Consider the following 10,213-nt stretch of genomic DNA (forward strand, 5'->3'; position numbering starts at 1 on the left):
CTCTCCACTCCTTGGCCTCGTCACAGCTCTGGGATCATTTTAAGTGCAGGGCTGTGGATTATAAATTATACAGCATTTATAATCAGGAAAACATCTGCTGGGTGCTCTTTCCAGTGGACAGGGCCAGCCGAAGGCTCCAGGACACGATGCGTAGGGGTTGCACCAATCGCCACCTGTCTGCTCCTATAATCAAGTTGATTTTTTATGATCTTGACATCAGCTTTCAAGATGCATGATCTATGTGTTTATTTAGCTGTCTTTCCTGGCGTCCCTTAGTTTTGAACTCCTGTAAATCCTCCCACAGTTGGATTTCTGCACTTTTCAGAGATTACGTTTCCTGACAGTACATTTCTCCTTCCCCCTCACTTCGTTGACAGCTCAGGCAAGGCTCCAGGGACCAAAGTGTTCAAACCTGGCTCTGGAAAGCTGAGCTCTGACACAGGCGGGTCTAACTTTCCAGGGGCCAAGCAACTGGTGCTAGTGTAGGTGGGAGAGGTGGCCCAAGCATGCTGCTTTGAGGCTGGAGTCCCCCTCCAGGTTCGAAATCTGGTCCAGGGGATGTGTCATCCTCCAGGACTTGCTGGCTGGACACAAGGTGGTCTCCATGAGGGGACCTGCTCAGGTCCTGCCTCTAGGCCAGGAAGGTGAGCGGAGTTGATGCAGCCAGAAAAGCAACTTTTTGTTAAAAAGCCAAAATTCTGGCGACTGTGGAGTAAGAATTTTGCAGCTCTATTTGTTCGGGTCCCAGTAGCTCTTGTCTCAATAGGAGTTAACCCATGCAAGAGCTTCCTGGGGGTCCCAGCTCAAATGATTCCCAGAAACACCCTGTTATAAACGCCCTCATTTTTCACAAAGCCATATCTTCTTCTGTCCCCTTCTTTTGGGGAAATACAGCTAATGCTGAACTCCACTGGCTTCCAGATGCGTACAGATGGATGAATATTTGCATGTTACTAGTTGCTTTTTGTGCTTTTTCCTACCAGCAAAGCAGGGATTGTTGAGAAGAGCTACAGCCGAGAGACCTACCAGCTCTGTGGGGATGCTTCCTACAACCTGTAGGCTCTGACTCCAGCAGCTGGGGGTACATCTCCGTGAAACAGCGAGGTGAGTGGGAAGACTTAATATGGGCTAATCTGGTTTTCCAGGTGGGGATCACAACCACCCTCCATTTCCCAGCTGGTTCTAACACCCTTTGCTTACTCCTTGTCCACTTTCACCCCTCTGGCCTTTTTCTTATCCCCCTTGCAGGGGGTCTTTTGCCTGGCCCTTACCCCACGTGCTGCCTGCCCCAGTCCCTCCTTTCGCTGCTCCGATATGGAGGAGGATGAGGGGAGACTTTCAGGATCCTGAGCCAACCTGGCTCTGCCCCATGTGGTGCCTATGGCCTTTGAGCCCTGCCTCTCCCCAAACTTCCCAGCCACCACTGACCCATAAATTAATTTCTTCTCAGCATTAATACCTCTAGAAGCAGTTTCCTGCTTGACTGCCTGCTAAAGCCTTCCCCATCTCTCGCACAAGATCCCTGACTCCAGCAGGTCCCATGCCTGGTATTTTTCCAAAGCCGATGTGAACTTGTCTCTGGTGCGAGGTAGTATACACAGCCCTTGCACTCGGGCTTAGCTCAGGTGGCATTCTCACCTGCTGCTAAACCTGCTTCTGAGCTGCAGCAGCACTCAGAAGTGTCCACATAAAATGGATTTAAAATTTACGTGTCTGTCAGGACATCATTTCCAAGGTTTGCTGCCAGGGCCCAGTGGTACCCATAGCTTCGCTCGCCTCACAGTGGGGACAGTGCTGCCTCTTTCTCAGTGGAGCAATTTTAAGTGTCCAGGAGGGACAAAGCTCCTGGTGAGGGTCCAGTTTTCCATGGGGTTGGGCTAAAACCTTTTAGTTTTTACCCACTAAGTATCTGGCTGGGCAGCTGAACATGTAGACAGGTGACAATGCCCCATATCTGTATGACAACTGGATACACTAGCTGTCCGTCACCACTGTGCTTAAGTGAAGGATGCTCTGGCTGCACCCTTGTGCTGTGAGCTGGTAGGAGATTGTTTTGTGGGGCTGTGACTGTGAACACCCCAGACATTGCAAGGAAGGCAGAGAGCATGGTCTAGCTGATGTCTCAGTGCCAGCTTCTCCTCCCCATCCTTCCTCACGTGCTTTTCTCTGCTAGGTCCTCTCAGCCATCCTCATCCAGTTCAGAAAAGGGGGCGAGAAGAATTGATGACTTACCATGAGATGATTTACCTCTGTGTGTAACGAGATGTAAAAGGATCTCTTTCACACTAGGCTGGAGGTTTGTCTTTATGGGCATCTCAAAGCCTTGGCCTTGAATGGAAACCCGTCTCCCGCTAGCAGAAGATTGGATACACCTCATCATCACTTGTGCATATTTTTGCTTGCCAGGCAATCGCAGGAAAACAAATGAAGAAAGATTGATCTGTAGGTCTTAATTTTATGGGCTTGTGTGGAATCCACCTCCCATCAATTTACCGACGGTGGTTAGAAGAGCCAACATCCTTATCATTCCCCTCATCGTGGCTGGGAATAATCTGCCAAATGAGCTATCCCTCTATAAGGGTGTTATCATGTAGGAGAGTGAAGCGGATTTGCACCTCTGATGGCTCTGTGGTTATTTATATTGCATTAGTGCCTAGCTGAAGCCTGGGTCTTGTTGCATTGCTCCTCAGGAGAGAGATCTCCCTCTGCAAAATTGCTCCAGGTGGAACAGGGAATGGAAGTGCCCTGGGAGCAAACAGGTTGCATGGTAAGGCAGCTGCAGGTTCAGAGCATGGGGGTCTTTGGCTACTGACCCCTCCATACCAGGCTGCTTATCCACAGTCACGTGTAGTTGGAGTCGCCTTTGCCCTTATAGGCTGCTTGAACTATGCAAAGGCCGTTCTTGTCTCAAGTGGGAGCACTTCGCGTGCAGGTGCTCCTTTCAAAAGTGAGTGAGATGGAGCTCGGTCCCACCGTGAACTCCCTGTTGTCACCCTGCTTTTTGCAGGGCGGTTCGGTGCCCACCGTGCTCGGTGCAGGGCTGGTGAGCCTTGCCTAGCCTGGCTTTCAGCGCCAGCCTGTTCCTTCCCATCTCGCAGCTCCGGAGCTAGCCTGCTAGCAAGAGCTGGTGACGTGGCTTCCTAGTGGTGTCACTGCCAGATTTTGCCCTCCAGGTCTCATCTTTGGAGCCAGTACCCATATTAGAAATGCAGTCCCCCTCTTTCCCCTTTTTTATTTTTTTAAAAAGTATCACAGAAAACTAAGGCACAGAGAAGCAGAGCCCTTTGCCCAAGGTCACTTACCAGCTGCAGACTCTGGAGTGAGAGTGCCCTGATTTCCTGGCTTTGTGTCACAAGTGTGAGTGGCTCCTTGCTCTGATGACAGTGAGGGCTTTACAGTAAGGGAGGGGGAAAAAAAGTGCTGTATTTCAACATGCTTCTTGCTCTGTCCCTGAGTGCATCCCCCAGGGTGAGAGTGAAGTCAAGAGGCTGCTGTGAAAGGGTTATAGCCGACCTCTGATCACAACCGATTAATGACAGCCCCAGGGAGCAAGAGCCCTTGAGCTGGCAGGAAGGAGGTGAGTACAAAAAAGCGAAGTTTTAAATGCAGCAGTCAAGTCCAACATAGAGCACCAGCAGGGGAAACAGCTGTGCTTGGGCACATGGCAGCAGGGCAGAAATGGAGGGGATTTCTCCATCCATCCCCAGCAGTTTGGGTCCAACCCTTCATTCAATCGTCAGAAATCTGCTATGATCAGACTTGTTGCTCTGAATCAGCTGGTGATGGTTTGAGGCTTTTTAAATTTAGTTGTTTAAATTAAGCAAAAAAAAAAAAAAAATGTTGTGAGGCTGCATTAGTATTTAACTCCAAACAGATGATAGCAACAGCGTGTGGCTTCCCCCCAAGAGGGTGAAGAGCGCTGTTGTCAGACCAGGGAAATGGAAGCAGAGCGTCAGGACAGGGTGAGCAGGGTCAAGACCACAAGGAGCTTCTCCCCGCGCCGCCATGCATCCAGCTTTGTGCTGGACTCAGCAGAAATCTTCCCTTAACGTAATTAAAGGATGAGCAGAGATGGCTGTGAGAGGAGGCAGCTGTTTACGAGCTCGAAGGAGGGCATGCCGGGAAGATGCTCCATTCCCCTGCTCGAACTGCTGCACAGGAGCACGACCCCCGGGCGAGGATGTGCGTGGCGCTCGGATGCTCTCCAGCTCTGCCGCGAAGGGCTGAAAGCAAATTGGCTGTTAATGCAGACAGCGGCCAGCTTGACTCAACACTCCCGTGCTACGGGCGGGATGGATGAGGAAACCCATGCTCCTTCTCTAACAGGTCTGAGCCCGCTTGTTAGACCTGGTCAATAGTTTGCTGTCAAAAGCAATTCTCTGTCAAACAGGCATTGTTTTTTTTCTTTTCTGCCAGAGCAGAATTTTTCTCAGAACATGTCAATTTTCAGCCAAATTTTTTTGCTTTTGGTGTTTTGGTGGTTTTTTTTTTTTTCTTTTTTCTTGCTTAAATAGCAGCACTGAAAACAACATGGTTGTCAGCTACTGAAATCTGAATCTGAAGGCTCAAGCCAGCAAGGTCTCCAAGTGTATTTTTGATTTTATGTCAAAAAAAACCCCAAAAGTGGAATGGAGGAACTGATTATCATGGTGGGAAAATGTGTGTTAAAGGATGTCAGGAAAATTTCTGAAGGCTTAGTGTCTCTTAAGTCTTTTTGCCGGTCTGTAGTTGTAAGTCTGGGAATAGTTCAGATAGAGCAGAGTGCTTGGGGACAGGGAAGGTGGTAGCCCAGGTCTGGTGACCTCCAGAGGTCCCTGCTGATGTCTCGTTCCCTCTGTGGGTTTATACCTGGATTACGGGGCCTGCCATGTCTTCCTTGCTGGCTCAGCTCAACTGGCAACGTTTGCACTCAACGTTAAACACAACAGCTCCTCAGAAGAACGGAAAATGGGCTGTCTGGAGAAATGCTGCCTGCTTAGGAAAGCTTTGTGTAGGGTCTGTGCTCTGTCTCATAGGGCTTGGAGTGGTTGGCGTGGCTGACAGATGGTGATACAACTGCCGAGCCACCCCAGAGGAAGCACAGTGGTGAACTCTTTGTCCTGCCCTGGCCCATCAGGTGTCCACCTGGTTCTGCGTGAGCATCTGTGGTGTCTCTGGCAGTACCATGGTTTCAAGTGCCGACACTTTGGCTCATCGGTCTGGGACCCACGCGTGGATGTAGCCAAGATGCACACAAAGGATGCAAGGACCACACCAGGACCCAGAGGCTGGAGGATGCCTTGTGCTTTGTGGGTGCACGGAGGTGGGGGAAAGCTGATGGGGATGGGTTGGGAGAGGTCCCATACGCATTGGCTTGGCAGGGCTTTTGGGTCTTGCCAGAGTTAATGCAGGGAGTGTGTGTGCCTCTCGTGTGTGTTTATGCATGCAAAGAAGTGCCTGCTGGGGAAGGAGTGGAAGGCTTGTGATTTATCATTGCTCTGTAATGGGTGCCTTGCTTCTAGTGAAAGAGGTCAACATCCCTGAGAGATACCAAACCCCCTCCTTATTAACGTCCTGTTACAGCTAATGGCTTGGGGTAGGGCAAGCAGGTCTTACAAGGAAGGCATTAAAGAGCAGCGCTACTTGGAAGGGAAGCCAAAGAATTTACAGCAATATTTACACAGAGGCTCTCCCCAGAGATAAGGAGAAACACAGTCAGCTCAGCAGATAAGCAGAGCTGTGGGACTAGGCGGAGCAGGCACTGTTGTTTGTGCATCCTCAAGTTCGACAGGATCAAAAGCCAGAGCCATGTGGTGCGGGAGAGGGGGATGCGGTCAGGACCATATGTACCAGCTGGGACCCAGCATCTGGGAGGCACAGACATGGTGTTAGTTCAGTGTCTGGCAGTGAGGAATGGGGCCAGCAGCTCTCCCTCGTGCTCCTAGACCTGAGCCCCAAACCTGGGTTTGAAGGTAAGGATCAACACAGGCTAATGAATGCAACTGCTTGTCCTGGTGAAGACGGGGAGCTCTGGCCCAGGTTCATGTCCCTGGCAACCACCATCTTCCCTGGCCACCATCTGCTTCATGAGCTGCAGCCTGACAGTTGTTTCTCCAGCGGGTCCTGCTAGTGCATCCCAGCTCTGTCTTCCAGAGCCCTGCCTTGACCCCACCTGGCCGTGTCCTGGGGAAGCCCCAGGAACCCATCTCACAGGCAAAAGGAAAAAGGCAAACCCTCCCCATTTCCTTGGAGGTGAAATATAATTCCTTAACAACCACGTGTGCCAGAACACAGGTTGTGCAAGATCACCCAGGCTGGGGAGCAAGCAAGAAGCTTCAGGTCCTTCCTGTCCAGCTGCGGTTGTGGCCAGGTCCCCCCTCCCTAGTGCTTTAGCTCCGGCCTCACGTTTTCACACCCCTTCCCTGCTTGCTCCGACAGACCTGTGGTGCAGCTGCACTCGATTGTCCGTCTCCTGTGCAGGCTGAAGATCCCTCAGACCATCCTCTGCCTCCTCCATCCGCTTCCTGGCAGACAGGTCAAAATCTCACATCTACCTGCCTCATCGAGCAACATCTCCTGGTCCTGCTGAAGACAAAAGGAGTTTAATTTGTTTTCTCTCATCAACAGCACTAGGCTTTGGATCCAGCCCTGTCTGTGGTAGAGAAACCAAATAGCCCCCCATGCAGCAATCCATAATGAGAGTGCCCAGCCTGCTCCATGCCCCCTTCCTGCATCAACCAGGAACCTCCCTGTGCCTCCCGTCTCACTCCTGGCTTCTTTACATGCTCAAATCACCCACGGCCACCACCTCATCCTGTGCTAGACCACATCTCCACTTCACCGACCTCCCCAGCCCCTAATAGCGCTTGGCCACTGATCTCCGAGCGCTCCATCCATCATTTGACTAGCACATTATTTATTTACCATGGGGGAGAGAAGGGAGTTGGGTTGTCTGGAGAATGTATTAAATTTTCATTTGTTCTCATTGATTCCTGAAAGGAAATTGCTGAGTTATGCCATCAAGGTGGACTAGTTACAATATGGAGAATATCTACTGGAGGGGGGTGCTGGATGGAAAATAGGGACAGAGTTAAGGTTGTTTTGAATATTAAATTAAAATTATGGTGACCATTTAGCTAAGCAGCCTCATGAAACGTATCTGAGCGTGTTTGCTCTGCTTCCCTTAGCCGCTGCTCTAGCTGCTTGCCCAGGTTCTTGCTGGTTTCTCTTGCTGTATGGGACACACATGGTATTGCTTCCTCTGGGCTGTTGGGTGAGTAGCTCTCGCTCGCAGGTTTCTCCACTGACTCCAAAGCGCCGTGAGTGCGCGTAGGGGCAGCTGCCGGTGAGGGCTTGTCCCCCATCTGCGGGAGCTGATCAGCCTCTTCCAGCTCATCCCATTCAGTTTGGAGACAGTTGTCTTAAGTATTTCTTCTCCAGACGTGTCTGGGTTCTCTCCCTCTGAATTTCTGTTGTGGTAGTTAGCACGTTATTCATAGCAATTTTTTGCTCATTTTTTTAGTATGTACTGATACAAGTTGCAGAAAAATACTGACTTTTGCACAGGACTTCTTGTCATCTAAACCCTGCTCACTTTCCCTTCCCAGCCAGAACGGGCATCTCAGCCAACCATGATGCTTATGGTTCAGGTTTTCTATGCTTTGAAGCCCCCCAAGGTCTGACTTGGAGCCTCAGCTGGAGACTGGCTTGCATTACTTCATCTTAGACCGATTTCCTATCCAAGTTCAGCTAGAGCTGTTGTTCAATCCTGATCAGACCGCAGGGCTGACCTAACCTGCTTTCAGAGAACATCTTTAGTGGAAACAGTACAACCCTCCCACGTGAACAAGATGGTCATGCAGTTGTCCTTGAGGAAGGGTCTTGCGGCTGGGATTTTTGAGGACAGACACATTTGCTGGGTTAAAATAGCAACCTGTGTCTTGTGATGTCTGAGGACTGTGGGCTGGCAGAAGGTCGCCATGTCTCTGAAGAGGTCACCTCCACCTCTGGCCTCTCTGACCCCCGTGCTGCCTCCTGGCACAGCAAGCCCTGGATGTGGGGAAACGTGGCGTAGAAGCAGAGTGTTTTTACTGGGGTTTTATTTTTGCAGTCTGGAGGATAATCAGGGGTCCTCGAGTTTCTGTGGGAGTTGAAAGAAAGGACAGAGCAAACTGGCACTGTTCCCAGTCCAAAATGTTTTCACTAATTGCAATGCAACCTTCCTTACGAGAGAGAGACTGCAAATACCACCGGCAGTTTAATTACCACTGCTGGTTCACATTGATCTTATTTATGTTGCTCCCAGTGCTGCGTGTGTGCAGTGTGTGTGTGTGTGTGTGTGTGTGTGTGTGTGTGTGTGTGCAAGGCAGGAGCGGGTTGTGTAGGGAACCGTGAATGGCTGGAGGGGGGGAACTAAGGAGCGTGTGTCTGTGTATTTGGGGGTGTGGGGTCTTTCCAAAGAGCCCTGGTGTACCGGACAGCTGTGCCCCAATACCTGCCGGTGGCGTGGGTGGGAAAGAGACCGTGTGAAGGTGAACGCGGGTGCAGGGGACACATGTCGGGGTGAGATCTGTTGGATTCCCGGGCCTGTTTCCCAGAACCTGTTTGGCTCAGCCACGGCTCTGGCTTAACTCTGAGACCCGGCGGCGGATTGCTTCCCCTTTGCTAACCTTCCCCTCCTTGAACGCAATGCGTTTCCTCCCCATCCCGAAGGGGAGGAGAAAGCGGCACGGGAGGAATCCGACATGAGCAGGCTGATGGCTGCCGTCCCAGTGCAGGCTCAGCAAATGGGGCTCGTGATGGATGAATGTGCAGGGCAAGAAGTAATAAAATGGGCCCCAGTCATGTAATCTTCCATTAAAATGAAATGCATACCAGAAATGAGGCATTTCTGCAGCTTGTACCATCTCCCACGGAAGATCATGAATAAAAGAGGCAAGTGTACTGTTGACAGATGCCGGCATGCATAAAGGACAGTTCCTATAAAGGCAAAGCCCCGGCTAACAGATGGACTAAAGATGTGAGATGCAGGAAGATTTACCAGTCTAAATAATTCAAGGGAATGTCGTATGGGGAGGCAGTGCTGGAGAGGGGAGCCGGCAGAAGGTACAGATGGAAAGGCAGGCCAGGCCTTTCCCACAAACCCATTAAGAACGTCGCTTGTCTGAGTGACAGTATGTCACACAAGGCACCGGCAGAGATGGGTGGATTTGCCTCCAGCACTTCTTCTGCAAGGTCAGGAGAAGATGTAATCTCAAAGGTTGCAACTTTTTGAGGGCATGCTTTGCCTCCTGCAAGGCTGCTTTCTCCAGCCCTCCTCCTCTTCCTCACCATCCCTTCGCCTGCTGCTGGGTAAAACGGGAGCACAGGGGAGACGCTGAAGCCACGAGTGGAGGGTGGAGGTGGCAAAAGCGTTCAGTGCTCCCATTGCTCTTCTCTGCCTTGCTCCAGGTCCCTGGTGGTCCTTTGGACTTTGAAGGTACCTGGGGGGCCAGTGCTGGGTGCCCATGCCCTTTGCGGGGCACCTTTAACTCTGGCTGTCTGCGGGAGGGTGGGCAGGGCCAAGTGCAAGAGGAGCCTTGGTGTGACACTGAAAGGTGGATGCATTTTTGCAGGCAAAGGGATGCTTGCGTGCCCGGGTGCTGTGCAGGAGGGAAAGGGCTGCAGTTAGAGGAGCGGCCGGCACAGTGAGCAGAAGGGATGCTGGAGCTGTGTTTGGCAATGTAACAGCACCCCAAATAGATGACTGGGAGCTGCCGTGTGGAACACAGCTCCTTCAGACCTTAGTGCCTGAACATGGTCCCTCTTGGGCTGGGTGGCCTCACCAGTGCCCTAGTTGTGTTTGTAGAGATGGGCTGCTGGCGTGCGCAGGGCAGCTTGGCGATGCGGGAACACTGCACATCCAGCTCCTACAGCTGGGAAGTGGGAGCGTTGGGCTTATCTGCAAAGCATGGGTCCCCTGGCGTGACCCTCCGTGCCTGCGAGTGCAGAAAGTTGAGGGGTTGATATTTCGCACTGTGAGTGGGGCTGCCTTGGCTGTCCCCTCTTGGGGGCTCAGGTCCTCTATGTACACATCAGTCCGTGGGCTCAAACACTGGTGGGGCACTTAGTGGCCTTGTGGAGCTTGATGAGGGGACGTGGCTGCTGAGTGCCAATAGAGATGTTACTGTGCTCCAACGCCAGGGCGATGTGAGCTGGAAAAATTGTGTGAATCATCATGGCCATCAGGATGAAG

The sequence above is a fragment of the Falco peregrinus genome, chromosome 10 (genome assembly GCF_023634155.1).
Source record: "Falco peregrinus isolate bFalPer1 chromosome 10, bFalPer1.pri, whole genome shotgun sequence".
Classification (NCBI taxonomy): domain Eukaryota; kingdom Metazoa; phylum Chordata; class Aves; order Falconiformes; family Falconidae; genus Falco; species Falco peregrinus.